Source organism: Podarcis melisellensis (genome assembly GCF_964234715.1).
Source record: "Podarcis melisellensis genome assembly, chromosome: 5".
Lineage (NCBI taxonomy): Eukaryota > Metazoa > Chordata > Lepidosauria > Squamata > Lacertidae > Podarcis > Podarcis melisellensis.
In genome coordinates this window covers 40,492,237-40,507,980 of record NC_138537.1, presented here as the reverse complement: position 1 = coordinate 40,507,980, position 15,744 = coordinate 40,492,237, and the positions used below count along the sequence as shown (strand labels likewise).

At 43.7% G+C, this 15,744-nt stretch overlaps 1 long non-coding RNA gene across 1 annotated transcript in view; it reads right to left on the bottom strand.

Moving 5' to 3' along the window:
- The window catches only part of LOC309370144, a 253,335-nt gene that overhangs the window by 176,085 nt on the left and 61,506 nt on the right, over positions 1–15,744 (bottom strand). The window lies entirely within an intron of this gene.

The following is a 15,744-nucleotide window of genomic DNA, read 5'->3' as shown; positions in this document are numbered from 1 at the left end:
CTGTGCCATAAGAGATGCATTTATTACAAAGCTGTTGAACCTCAGTGGCTGTGTTCTCAATCAATTAGCAGCTATTTCATGTTCAATAACTGAAGCCAACCCAGTTTAATTAAACATAAAGTTCAGGCTATGTAGGACACTGTATAAACCGCTTCCTCCCCACTCCCTGCCCCCACCATGCCTTTTTAACACAAAAACTTCTACACAGCCCTGACATTATTTTGAATGAAACGTGATTTAACTTGCTGGGCTTGCTTTGAAAGAAGGACCCCCTAAAGAATCGCTATAGGTAGTTAATTCGATCGAATGGCAAGATTTCTGCTCTGCACCTCCATGTCTATCACTGATAAAATTGTGGGTGGGATGATATGCTTAATTAACCCTGTAATTCTTAACATGTGGGCTAATTAGCATATAAATTAGGGTTTCCTTTGCATTATGTGCCTGATGCAGGAGTCTCTTCTATGCAATTTAGTCCTCTGGCAGGAAGATAGTGCGGCTTCTCACATGGGTAGATTACATTAATATTCAAATAGTGCAAGTGTTCCTTTCTACCTTGCAACCAATCATCTCTTCCATAGAGTTTACTGATGCAGAAGCCCACATTCTGGAAAATCTATGCCTTTATGCGTTTAAAGCCTGTAACGACTAGGAACGTTTCTGATTACCGGAGTGATTTAAAAGCTTCTCGCTTTACATGCCATTTCAATGTCCTCTCAAAACCCAGCAGGATTCCAGTACGTGTTCGCTCGCATTACTGCCTAAAATCAGAGACCTACTAGTACTTAATACTTTTATTCCCAATGAAAAACAAACTCTTCCGGTGCTGTTAAGAGGAAGAGGTACTTTATGAGGCCATATAAGTAGAAACAAAATATTCTAGTGAAATGTAAACTATATAGAAACATCAGATGAGTAAAAAAAAAAAAAGCATTGAGCTAAAGAAAGTTGGTTAAAGCACACATTCTTCAGATGACTATCTGAAGTTTTTGAAAGCATTAACGTCTGTCTCTGTTTTGAGATATGTTCCTGCATAGGGACATCAGGGTCCAGCCGGGTCAAAGCAATGCCCATTCTGCTCCCACAATGGCCAGCCAGATGTCTAAAGGAAGCCCACAAGCAGGACATGAGCACAAGAACTCTCTCCCCACTTGCGATTCCCAGCCAGTGGCATTCAGTGGCATGCTGCTTCCAACACTGGTCTTCGAACTGAACTGCATTCGGGACTGCCAAAATGTAGCTTCCTCAGCACTCTAAATATAGACCCTAGATCATTGGGTCATAGGAATTTAGGAAGCTGCCTTATACCAAGTCGGATCATTGGGCTCAATGTTGTCTGCCCTGAGCATCTCTCCAGGGTCTCAGACCGAGGGATCATGAAGCTCTGCTTGAAGATGCCAGGGATCAAACCTGTGACGTTCTGCATGCAACAGAGATGTTCTAACCCAGGGGTCAGCAGGGGGGCGGTCCACTGTCCCTCAGACCTTGTGGGGGGCCGGACTATATTGGGGGTGTGTGAACGAATTCCTATGCCCCACAAATAACCCAGAGATGCATTTTAAATAAAAGGACACATTCCACTCATGTAAAAACACACTGATTCCCAGACCATCTGCGGGCCGGATTAAGAAGGTGACTGGGCCGGATCCGGCCCCTGGGCCTTAGTTTGCCTACCCATGTTCTAACCCACTGGCCTGTGGCCCTTCCCAATGAAATGCACGATCCTACAGTCCTACAATCCTGCACAGGAGCCATAGGATATTGCATACCTCCCTCTCTGCAGCAGGCGTGCCTCTACTATGAAACGAAGGAAGCTTCAGCTTCAGGGCCTCCTAATCCCGGAGGGACCCCAGAAGTGACTCTAGTCTACATTGCTTAAAATTTTGGGGTCTATTAGACGCAACAAGAGTCGCACAACTCAAAAACTATAAGGTGAAGGAAATTTTTATGCACACAAGAGACTTTGACATGTGAGAGTACAGCAGTACAGCAATTCTAATCAAAATCTGAGGTGTTGTAGTTAACTTAAAAATGGCTGGTGATCTGTCATGCAGCAATCCCATTGGAGAAGGTAACAGTGGTTACCCAGACATCATTGCTGGTTGCAAAGAGGAGCCCCATATAAATTCAAGCTGCAGGAACCCAAAAATGTAAGTCCACCACTGCTCTGCGGACAGAGAGAAAGATCTGCCTCTCAGCTGCCACCACATAAACCTCCTCAGCAGCACCTTCTCCATCCTCAGAGCTTTGATGGCAGGAGAGGGAGGGGGCGCAATACTATGCTCCTTGCAATTGAGGCATATGCCACAACTAGGTTGGCAGCACTTATCTTTCTCCATACTTCCAGATCTTTATGCCTTATCAAACAATCACTTAATCTGCATAGTAATCTCCTTCCGAGTAGGGCTTCCTTCAAATCTAACCTCCATAGAGCTGTCCTCCTCTTATTTCCGTTCACTCTGAGGTGGCCTAGCTTTCTAAAATACACAACGGCCCCGAGAGGGAATTTGAATTCTGCCCCAGCTTCTGCATTGGGGTGAGCAGAAAAGCTGCTGAAAGTATCTTTAATCCCTCCCACACAGACATACACACACACACCTCCCACTTGCCTGCCATCAAAACCAAGAATTGCATATTTTGCATATAATTGGCCCTAGGCATGCTTATGAAAGTGGGGAATAGAAAAGTACAGTTCTTCTCACTTATAATGTATCCTGCACAGTATCCTGCTCTTACTTATCTAAGGGTGCATTCATATATTAGAGTACATTAAATAATTTCACAGGGAAAATTACCATGGAAATTGTGAAACTCTACTGCACTCAGGGAAATAAATCCTTGAATAATTATTCAGCAGAAGTACTTCTGGCAACCTGCCTTCATCGGCAAAAATTCAAACATGTGAAAAAGTGGAAAATAGATTTTCTTCATTTTCAACCCAAAGCACGGTATTTATTTATTTTTTATTTGCTGTATTTAGAAACCACTTTTCAACACACTGCAGCCACAAAGCACTTTCCAATGTGACCAATAAAATAACAGCATTTACAAACATAAAACACAATTAAAAGGATCATAAATTAGCAACAGTGCAGTGCTTCTGCACAATAAATAAAGAAATCGTAAGCTCCAGAGCAAGCTTAGCCAAATCTTCAAAATGCATGGGAGAACAGAGAGGCTTTGATTAGGCTATGGAAATTATCAGTGGTTTAGCCATCCATACTTCCAAGTGGAGAGTATTCCAGACGTGGGGCATAACTACAGGGAAGGCCTTATCCCGGTCCCCACACAATGAGCAACACTCAGTAAGAAAGCCCTTGCTCAGCTGATCTCAGAGCTTGGGCTGGCTGATAATATGAGGAAAGGCACTACATCAAATGCCTAGGTCCCAAGGCATTCAGAACTTTATATACTGGAATCAACTTCTTAATTTGAGCCCAGCAGTATATAGGCAACCAGTACAGATCCAATCATGGCAGGTGTTATATGGCATTATATCATAAAGGTAAAGGTAAGGGGACCCCTGACCATTAGGTCCAGTCGTGACCGACTCTGGGGTTGTGGTGCTCATCTCGCTTTACTGGCCGAGGGAGCTGGCATACAGCTTCCGGGTCATGTGGCCAGCATGACTAAGCCGCTTCGGGCAAACCAGAGCAGTGCACGGAAACGCCATTTACCTTCCCACCGGAGTGGTACCTATTTATCTACTTGCACTTTGACATGTTTTTGAACTTCTAGGTTGGCAGGAGCAGGGACCGAGCAATGTGAGCTCACCCTGTCGCGGTAATTCGAACCGCCGACCTTCTGATCAGGAAGTCCTAGGCTCTGTGGTTTAACCCACAGCACCACCCGCGTCCCACGCATTATATCATAGTACCCAGCTGGTGCAGAATGCTGCTGCTAGAGTATTGCTGGGCATTATATCATAGTACCCAGCAATACTCTAGCAGCAGCATTCTACACCAGCTCCAATTTCTGAACTGTCTTAAAGGACAGCACTATGTAAAGTGCATTACTGTAATCAAGACAGGCAGTTACTAGGGTGTGCTGGCGATCCTGCCAGAGCTGGAAGCTGACCTGGGTCTTGCGTGACACAGATGGATTGGTGAGCACCCCCAGACTATGTACCTGCTCCTTCAAGGGCAGTGCAACTCCATTCAGAGCAGGCCAGACACCCAGTTTCCTGCCACAACAACTACCTATCTACGGGAGCCCTGTCCTGTCAGACAGGGCTGACCCTACCATGAGCCTTCCTGAGGCAGTTGCCTCAAGCAGAACTCTGGGAGGGGGCAGTAGGTTTGGATCTCCGGATACTGGCTCAGCTTGTCCCACCTCACGCAATAAGTGCACGACTGAACTAGGAACTAAGACCAGGTTCCCCAGGTTTCAGACCATTCTGCCTTGAACTGACCACTTGCCACAACTAAATACTATCCTCATTGTGTGGGTTATCCAGTGGATCTGATTGTCAGCAGATTCAGAAGAAAAGAAATTCAGCAGAGCCAGCTGGCTTTCAAAGGCATTAAACAAAATTCACAGAAGGTGGATCTATCAGTGGCACTTAGTCATGATGGCTAAACTGTACCCCTGATTCAGAGGAAGTGTGCCACTGGATACAAGTTGCTGAGGAGCAACAGCAGGAGAGAACTACTGCCTTCATGCCTCCCTTGCAGGTTTCCTGAGGCAATTGGTTGGCCATGGCACTCTGAACCAGGAAGGTTTTTAATATGTTGTGACAACCTATTAACTGTGGGTTAGCATGTGCTACATACATGGGCTGTAGGTGTGAGGGACTGGAACAATGCTCTTGCTTGTGTTGTGTGTGTTTTTAAGCTTTTTTCTTGCTTGTATGTAATTTGGCCATATAGTTTAATTAGGACGCTGTTGCCACCTTATATACGTCATTTATAGCATGCTGTAACCCAAAAGCATACTATAAAGATAGCAGCCATTGTTTTAAAATAAAAAGTAAAAAAATAAAAATAAAATAAGTGTCTCTCTATCCCAGATAGACTTGCTATCTAAATAATGACCACTGACTTAAATGGGACTTCTGAACAACATATGTAGGACTGGGCTGTTAATTCAAATTGTGCATTGGAACAGATTTGCTCAAGAACTGTAGAAACAATAAGATGGTTCTGCTTTCCTTCGAGAAAGCTCCCTCCCAAATAAATAAATTTGACTTTCTCTTCTCCTTCTGTTTATGGGTGCATGCTCTATGTGTTTCCTTCCAGGGGAGTGTTTCTCATTTCTCCATTCTGAAAAGAATTCTGTGCATAAAAGCCTTGGCCTAATTTCACATCTTGCCATCTGGCGGACCCACGTCTGTACTGTCGTTGGACTCGCTTGAGCTCTGGTGCACCCAGCAACGGCGAGAAACCAAAGCAACTGAAACCGCTCAAGAGAAGATTAGAAAACAGAAGGGAAACTGTCAGTCACCAATGGAGCTTGCACTTTGCCAGGAAAGAGAGGGGAAAGGAACTTCACTCTCCAAGGGCAATTATGTAAATGTCAGTGAGTTACTGAACATTCATTTGGAGGCCATGGTGCACAAAATGACAGGGATGAAAAATCTGTGTGGCGAGGGAATGAAGTGCCTCAAACCTCAGGAGTGGGAAATGTGATCAACGTGTCAGCTTTTGAAAGGTTAGCTCTAGGAGCATTTGTGTCACTCAGTTATGAGGCCAGCGAAAAAGGATCTGGAGGATATAGAAGGATGCATCAGAGGATGTAGAAAGATTGCATGGGGTGAATGAATGAACAGGTCTGGGCTGCAGAGAGACAAATGGGACATGATCCAGTGGCTGGCAAACACACATCCAATTTTCCCTGGAGATGTCTTCCTGCGGCAGCACCTCCTGCAAATGGGCTCTCATCTGTGCTTGGTTGGGTGGATTATAATTTTCCATCACTGTCACTCATCCCATCTTCCCTGCTACTTAATTGTCTGCAGCTAGGGAGATTTGTGAAGAAGACACGGAAGACAGCACTTAAAACCTATCTAAAATCTATCATATTCCAGGCATCAATCCTATATTCCAATCAGCAACCGGTCTTTGACAGGACATCCAGTGAAGTTTAACTGACAATGTCCTAAAACATTTTGGAAACCAATCAGATCCATCAGCCAGCCATTAGTGGTGGACTGTCTTAATTGATCCACCACTGCTGCAGAGGCTAAGTGGTACAGTAATAGCCACACTAACTGAAACGTATCTGACCATGGTAAGGAAGTTGTTATTACATCCCCACTCACAATGCTATCCACTAAGCTTCATGCATGACCTGCCATATGTGCTGGATAAATTGGATGCTGAGACAGATTCATCTTTGTCATGGTGGTCAAGAAGTCCCAAGTTGCTCCCAACAAAGAGGTCTCAGCACTACAAGATTTGGTGGCCTCTAACACCATCTCAAACACCTCCGATGGTGTATGATAGTGAGATGATTAGTACAGTCACAGATACAGAATCTTGTTGACCTTTGGAACAATGCCCAACCCAACTCACTTGCTCATGAAAACCAGAAAACCTAATTGGGTGCATCTGAACCAACATAAATGAGCTCCCCTACCTCTCTATGCCAAGACTTGGAAAACTGGATGCCAATTGGACAGCCTACCTGGCATTTCAAACCAAAAGGTGTGGGCTCTAGGGGCAGCCAGCTCCTCTCCCTAGGCTGTCTAGGCTTTGAGAAGAACCAGAAAGAGAGAGGCATTCAGAAATAACTCCACTGGATTGAAAGCACTGGTCTTCTATTCAGCATCATAGAAAATAAACACTTTTAAAAATACCTATCTGCATTAATTTCCTGGATTCTATCTAGCTTAGAAAATTAATCATTAAAACTCATTTACTTTGCACTTTTCCTTACAGTTCTGAGTTGAAAGAGATTTTTTTTAAAACCCACACCAGCAAACACAAAGGCAGAGGAGTCCCCAGCAATTTTTAAATGGCTTTAAACAGTAAACTGTGTGCGCACTATGCATTTAAAATGCCTGTGTATTTAAAGGTTGCAATTGCATTATTGATTTTTTTTGACAGCAGAATTGTTTTAACCTTTTAATCTGTTGCTGTGTATGGTGCTATTAGAAAATGTTAAGGAGAACTTTCTCTGCTAGCCTAGTGTCCAGGGAAGCAGACCTACAGACTAATCCCCCAATAGGGTTATTGCTGGCAGATCTGTAAAACAGTCCATTTTTAAAAGTCCTTCGCTTTTTTTTTTACCATCTCTGGTGAAATGGAGTCCTCCCATTTTTAATACCTCTAACATTTTCTCAGCATGACAGACCACCATTTTTAATCCTCTTGTAATCCTGCTCAAAGTTACCATGAGTTCAGGAACCACCTAAATTAGCCTTTCTGTGAACTCCTCTCTCCAAAAAAGCCACAAATCTCTAAAATTTACAGATACTAATTTTAATTCTGAGGAACAATTAAAAGAACAGGTCCATTCTGATCAGCCAAACATTTATATCTCTAATGGTAAAGTGCAACAGCTGCTTAATACTTGACCAGCTCATCAGCAAAACAGTTGAGCAAACTAAGAACACAGTCACAAAACTTATTAACCTGTCCATTTGGAAGAACAAATAATAGTGAACTGATTACACAAGCAGATTTGCAGCCCAGCCCTATACATATTTACTTGGCTGTGGTTTAAATCACAGAGCCTAGGATTTGCCGATCAGAAGGTTGGCGGTTCAAATCCCCGCGATGGGGTGAGCTCCCATTGCTCGGTCCCTGCTCCTGCCAACCTAGCAGTTCAAAAGCACGTCAAAGTGCAAGTAGATAAATAGGTACTGCTCTGGCGGGAAGGTAAACGGCATTTCCGTGCGCTGCTCTGGTTCGCCAGAAGCGACTTAGTCATGCTGGCCACATGACCCGGAAGCTGTCTGTGGACAAACATTGGCTCCCTTGGCCAGTAAAGCGAGATGAGCGCCGCAACCCCAGAGTCATCCGCAACTGGACCTAATGGTCAGGGGTCCCTTTACCTTTACTTTTACCTAACTTGGGACTTCTAAATATGCAAATGACTGAAGCCTTGGGGCTCCTCCAGACTGGGGTTCTTTTTTGCCGTTATATTCTGTAACACGCCAATGATACAATAATAATGCATTAGTGTTGGACTTACACTGGACCATCCACAAACCATCCATCTTTGTTAGTTGTTCTGCAGTGCTACCCTAAAGTTGCCACATTACTTGCCATCTGGAGGTGCACTCCTCTGCTACAATGCAATTAAGGCAGAACCAAAAACGTTGCAGTATGAAAAGTTACAGGGTTTCATCAGGAAGCTATGGGATGTGCATCATTTAGAAAGAAGACAGTTTACGCACTATGAAACTTTTGCAGGCACAAACTGTATTGAAAGCGGGATTGCCTATAACTGCCACATCATGAGCACAAATCATCATGAATGTCCAATATAAAAAGATGCCTTAGTGTAAATTGCTTAAAAAACACACACAAAAACCCCAAGTATATGGTAAATGTTAAAACCATACAAGCTGAGGTGCTTTTCTGTTTTGATCCACTTTCCAAACCGAGTGCCAGCAAATGAAGCTCTTTGTGTCGTGCCCATGTGAGGTGCACAGAATCTCTGCGCTCAAATCATTCCTACAGAGGCAGCTTATGAATTATTTCACTAGTAAAGTATGCGGTTTCTCAGCCCGGTTTAGCATCACAAACATATTCCAGTTTCCCATCAAGGAGGAAACACAGACGTTATTTGCATTAATGTTGTGGTTTGGTGAGTGAAGGGATTTTCATGCACAGAGTTCCGTGACTAAAAGATGCCTCTCCGTTCCATTCTTAGTAAGTTACCATGACATGTGTCTAGTTATAGAACCACATACCTCCAGACTTGCAGATTAAATTAAGCTCAATGTCTTGGCATCTCACAACAAATATTTTCTTTCATAGCAATTCTGCGCTATGAAAACAAGTCAAAAGAAATGGAGCAGGGCACTCAAAAGGGGTGAAGGCGAAGCTGCCGATAGCAACCAAAAAATGGTTTGTTTGTGTACCTCTGGAAAATCAGAATTTCCTAATGCATTATTTATTAGAAGCACATTAAGTTGGGATGACATCACTGCCATTCAAAAGCAATTTGGGGAATGTATTGTCTAGGAATGCAGGCATCATTTACCTTTGCAACTAAAATGAGATAACTTGGCAGAAACGCTGTGACTTTATTTACTTTTCAAACCCTGAGCAAAAAATTAAGCGCTAAGGAATCTAATATTCTTCTGAGCACAAAGGAAGAAACAACTATATGTTATTCATCACCTAAGGTTTCGTGTTTGTCCTGGTTGGTTGTTCTGTTTTTCAATGCGAATTTGATGCTATGATATGTGGGTGGAAAGTAATGGTTTTTAATTTGAATGATAGCCCTTGGAAATGCAGCTATGAAATTAGAGTGATCTCTTAGATGCGCTTTACCATGCTCCTGGAAATAAGCAGGCTAGATCCATTTTTCATAGTTTTTACCAAAGAGAAATGTATGAGCTGCTTTTGCCTTGTTCTTCTGTACTTTGTGAACTTTTGAGGAGGACCAAAGCAAGGAATCTGAACTCTAAACCTTGTTTGGAATCCTGAATTCACACTATCAGGTTGCATTCAACCACAAAATTTGTTTGTGGGGAGTGTATACACCATTGCATCCACATTATTCCTACACTTCCCTGTGCATTTTCCCATCACTTTCTATACTGCAAAATGCCAGGGGGGGTCTGGAAGGGGGTGCTTAAGCAGTATTTATGGATGTTTTATGGGTGTTTTAATGATGTTTCACTCATGCTTTTTGCTACATGTCATATACGACCCTTGAAACATTTTAATGATAGTGCAGATTATAAATAGGTTAATAAATAATCAATCAGCATTAAGCGTGCAGCCTGAATTTGCTGGTATGTGATTTAATCCTACCCGAAAATTGCAACAGGTTGGAAGTGTCCTCAGATTATAATAATGTTTTTTTCCCCCCTAAAAGCTTGAAAACATCACTATTTGGACCAGCATAATGAGGATTGGTGTGAAACCATAGCTCAACCACAGGAAAACAGTATGATTATTTATTAAAGGAAAACTACAAAATGGCCAAGAATCTGGATTTAAACTCTGTTTTAATAGCAGCAATGAGGGCAAGGTAGGAAAGTGGTCAAAAATGTAATGTTTGCTCTTCCTTCTTTTCTTTGCCCTCTGTCCCCCACCCCAGAGAAACGCCAGTAAACAGCGGTGCCTGGAACTGCAGCTTTTGAAAGAGCAATTTGAAAGCATTTAGTGCTGTGAGTAAATCATTTCCAGTCTTTTGCCCACATTATTTTTGCAGCTGCAAGAAGATATGCCATAAAGCTTCTATTCTTTTGCATAAATAATTCCTTCAGACAATCCCAAAGATTTTTTTTTTTAAAAAAAAACAGCAATCCATATCCTGTAATTTAGAGATGGAACACAGGAGGTCTTTCCAGAAACGTATAACAAATGCATGAAAATTCTTCCAAGAGAAGCAACACTTTGGAGCATGAATTCAATGTATCTTATCTTCATTGTTAAATGAGATCAAGGCCAGACTACATATTACCTTTACTACATTGCTGTGCCTTTAAGTCAGGGATGGGGAATCTTTCCTGGCTGGTGGACCAGATACTGACCTTCCCCCACCTTTCATGGGCCACACTGACAGATGGGTAGGGTGACCACCTATCAATCATCTGGCATCTTAACAACATCAGAAAGGCACCCTCTGTCATTGTCAATCATCCAATGAGACCACTGGGGAACTCCCACCTGTAATGACCTGACATCAAGTTTAAGTAGAGGGAGGTTTACACGAATTGACACCACAGGGGGACCAATCTGGGTATGGAGCCTAGCATGGGTGAATAACAGGGCTATAACCTTTTATCTTTCACTACCGTCCCAATCCAGATCAGCCCTATCACACCTGCAATTTGCATTTTAGGAGCGGGGGGGGACTCGCTTGGCACTTGAACATCACTGTTAGGAACATCCATCCACTTCAAGAGATCCTGCCTGGGTTGGAGATCTTCCAGAGAGGCCCTTTTCTTGGTCCCTCCACCCTCACAGGCATGCTTGGTGGGGATGCAAGAGAGGGCCTTCTCGGTAGCTGCTCTTAGATTTTGGAAGTCCCTAAAGAAGCAAGACTGGCTCCCTCCTTATTGTCCTTCCACTGGCAGGTGAAGACTTTTTTGTTCCAACAGGCTGCTAGGAACTGACTTCTAATGAAAGGGCTGGTGCTGTTTGCATTGCTATTTGTATGGTTTAAATATATTTTAGATATGTATATACTTGGACCTTTAAGTATATACCTCGGGTTAAGAATTTTATTCGTTCCAGAGGTCCATTCTTAACCTGAAACTGTTCTTAACCTGAGGCACCACTTTAGCTAATGGGGCCTCCCACTGCCACTGCACTGCTGCCACACGATTTCTGTTCTCATCCTGAAGCAAAGTTCTTAACCCGTGGTACTATTTCTGGGTTAGGTACTGCTGTATTTCATTTCATTACACTTTTAATTTGTATACCATGCATTTAATTTGTATACCACACAAGGTGGTTTACGGCAGCAAAATATACAGCAAAGAACACACACCTTATAACAATCTGATCCAAACAGAAAGTCATAATAAAACATAATAATCTGCACCACCCATTTCACTGGAGCTCATCAAGAACAGGCTCTGCCCACCTGGCTGGAAGTTGGAACTAGGTGTTCTTCAGATCCTTCCTGGCCACATCACCCCTGCTCCTTGTGACCTCCTATGGCCCTTTTGCCCATATAACAGCAGCAGCCATGTAAAGCCACTGAGCATTCCCAGACTCTTCATGTTGAACATTGCATCAGAATACCCATGTCTTCCATTTTTAAAGGTTTTTTTTAAAAAAAATTTGCCAAACACACACACACACACACACACATGGATAGCAAAATGATTTACTGTATAAGAAGCCATAATGAGGTTTTATAATTTTTGGTTTTGTAACAACTTTTATTAATCATTAAATCCATGGGGATTTCCTTCTTGGTTCTGATTTATGATTATGAGCAACGGAGGTTGCCGAAAGCACTTGAAAGCCAGCTCATGCTTTGTCTTTCTGATGATCTGAACTCCACAGACTCCCCCCTCCTCTTAAGTTTCTGGACCTTTCATTAGGAATAATTGACCCTAGCATACAGTATAACTTCAGGAAAACGTGGCACGAAAATGAATCCAACCTGCCAAATAAGGAATGCATCTCACTCCACTGTTATGAGAGCTGGATCGGCAGTTCAGCATCCCATGGGAGCTGCTAGACTGGCTACGCTTTTTTTTTTCTAGAATGGAATAATTTTTTTAAGTTGAAACAGCACCGTTCTCCACTTCTCAGCTGCCTGCAACAACAAACTTCCAGCCCAGAGTAGGGCTAATGCCAATGGAACATCCCAGTCACTTCTGCCCACCTTAGAGCTGCTTTCCCATGACCCTTCAGAAATGACCCTGGCCGCTCTCCACTATATATGGTCCGTGAGAGGCTGCTCTTGTTCACAATATCATAATGATAGGATAGACAAGATACAGAGGATCAGGAAATAAGTAAACTCCATTTTAGAAGCATAAAACAGAGCCTAAGAAACAGTAAACTCAATCCTGGAGGCCCTCAAGTGAGAGGCTTCCCAGCTGACAGAACCAGCAGCCACTTCAGCTCACAGAGGGCCATTTCTTTAGCTTAACCACATGGATTATTCCCGCCCATTTTGCTGTTACATCTTGAACCAGAATATTTCACAATATCTGGATTTGTCCACCAGAAAGGTACTTTTTTTTTTTAGATATTCAAGGAGCACATCTGTTCCATTCCTATCCTCCCCTTAAGAAATATTCATCAACTTAACTTCCATTTGGAGGAATGTGTCCGACTTACAGTTAATACTGAAGCACTAGCAGAAATCAGGGCTGGCCAAATACATTTTGCTGCCTGAGATAAAGGACAAGATAGCGCCTTGCATGTACAAAAGCTATACAGACTGGAAGCTTAATCTTACTTTGACACTGGCAGCAAGGCAGCAGGCTGGCTTAGGGGACACAAAGCAAGCCACATGGCACACATAGCCTTATCTACTCTGTTCTTCAGCATCTGATGTTGCCTTACTCTGCCTAATGATAGGGCTGGCCTTGGTAGGAATGCTTAAGACACTGATGTCATGAGGCCCTCAGCTAGACCACGAATGAGAAACAGAGTTCTATGTCATTGATTCCAATTCTTATAACTCTTAAGCCAGCATGGCCAATGACCAGGGATGATGGGAGCTACAGTACAGTAGCATTTGTAGGACCACAGGTACCCCATGCCTAAACTAGACCAATGAGAGAGCAAGTTAGAAGCAGAGTGTCCTGAACCGCTGGCCTACCTGGCAGTAAGTCAGTATGTCGAATCCCCAGTCCAGGGTCAAGCCACATGTCCAAAATCCTACAGAAATCCCGGCACATCCAAACTGAGATCCTTCAACATAGGCAGTTGAGAAGACACAGCACCTCAGCTCTGCTGCTCTGGGCTTGATGAGGTATGTGACCTTCACCTGTTCTGAGTTTACTCCAGCTGAAGAATCAGCTGAAGAGCTAGCAAGCCCCACCTGGCCAGCTAAGGAGCTGGGCTGTGGGCTCTTGCCTGCCTCAACCACCTACAGTGCCACTCTTCTGCTTCCTACACATCAGAGTCCACCATGTTCATGGAGACAGGAGCCCCTCTGGCTCTGGTGATGTGTCCTGCTGCTCTGGGTCCTGTGCACTGATCCCCATCCCCTCATCATCCTCTGTCACCCCATGAGTACTTCCTACACCAACCTCTCCTTCGCCATGCCCAGCTGGCCCCAGTGTGCCCCAGTCCCGGCCACACCCCTCGCTGGAATCCTCTCCCTCCTCCCAGTCCATGAGACACAGAGAGAAAGACCTTGGGGGAATTTTAAAGCAAACGAGCTTTGGGAGATAAGGGGAGCAGAGAAGAAGAAGAAACTACTGGAGAAGAAAAGGAAAAGACACAAAAGATGGAAAAGGAAAACAAATAGCTAGCTAGGCAGAATGCCAACTGCTTTGAAAAGAGAGACAATTTGGCTGATCAATGGACAACTTGGACAGACGATTGGAACTTTCTGCAAAGAGCTCAACAAAACAATAGCTGCTGTTTGTTGCTGGATGGAGGAGCCTATTCTGATAGAGCCAAAGAATTTCCTTTGGAGGAGATTCATGAAGTAATACAATATGACTTGTTGAAGATTAGTAAACAGCATGACTGACTACAGAACAGATATGATTTGCATTATATTGTGATTTGCTCCAGTGGTGCTACTGTTTTTAATTCTGTGCAACAGAGAGACAGGGTGTGCATTTGTGATGAACAAATTTCTTGTGGCAGAAGCATCCATGGACTAGACCCGTTCATTAGTGCATTAGCTGTGGTCTTCAGTTGCTGTACACACACACACGTGTGTGTTAGATACAGTGAAGAAAAACTGGAAACAGTGGGGGGCATAATGCCATAAAATGTAATGTGTAGCAAGAGGTCAGCGGCATTTTGATGCAAAGCCTAAAGGTACATTATGCACCATAAGGACAGAATGACCTATTTGCAATATCACACAGTGTGATAATACTTGCTTTCTAGATATGCTATGCTAATTTAACACCAGGGGTGTGCTATCCAACAAATTTTTCCTCCTACTGAATTTAATGAATATGACTAAGTTAGTTTCACTAATTTCAATAGGTCTACTCTGAGTATATGGGGACACAGGTGGCGCTGTGGGTTAAAGCCTCAGCGGCTAGGACTTGCCGATCGAAAGGTCGGCGGTTCGAATCCCTGCTGCGGGGTGCGCTCCCGCTGCTCGGTCCCAGCGCCTGCCAACCTAGCAGTTCGAAAGCACCTCCGGGTGCAAGTAGATAAATAGGGACCGCTTACCAGCGGGAAGGTAAACGGCGTTTCCGTGTGCAGCTCTGGCTCGCCAGAGCAGCGATGTCACGCTGGCCATGTGACCCGGAAGTGTCTCCGGACAGCGCTGGCCCCTGGCCTCTTAAGTGAGATGGGCGCACAACCCCAGAGTCTGTCAAGACTGGCCCGTACGGGCAGGGGTACCTTTACCTTTACCTTTACTTACTCTGAGTATAACTTAGCTACCACCCCAGGAGCGGCAAAGAAACCTGGACTCCAAATTAAGTTTCGTCAAGAAATAATTTTAGAGGTAGTGCTGCTGATCACTTTTGCACATCCTTAACAAATTTCTGTCCTTTTTGTGTGCATTTTATGGAGTCAATAAATGTACGAGGCTAATAGTAAAGTGTTATGCTGGCTGGGGCTGGTGGGAGTTTTAGCCCAGAACATCTGGCGGGCACCTGACGAAGGAAGGCTGATAGGACACATTTCTTACCAATGACTGGGGCTGTCACGGAAGAAGCATTTCATAGACGGCAGCCAACATGTGCTATCTTCTTGCCGGGCTGCCAGTTCCTTCTGTCACTGTGTATCAGTATTAAGAGAATAAATCATTCTTCTAGCACAGAAAAAATATAATCTCTTGGCATCTTAAAGGCTAACAGATTTATTGGGGCATAAGGTCTGGTTGACTAGGGCCCAGTTGGTTAGGAAGTGTTATTCCTAAGTTGGCAGCCTGATAGCACGATACTGCTAGACTTTTAGAAGCAAGCCGGTGCCACTGATATAACTTTCGAGAGCTACAAAGTCACAA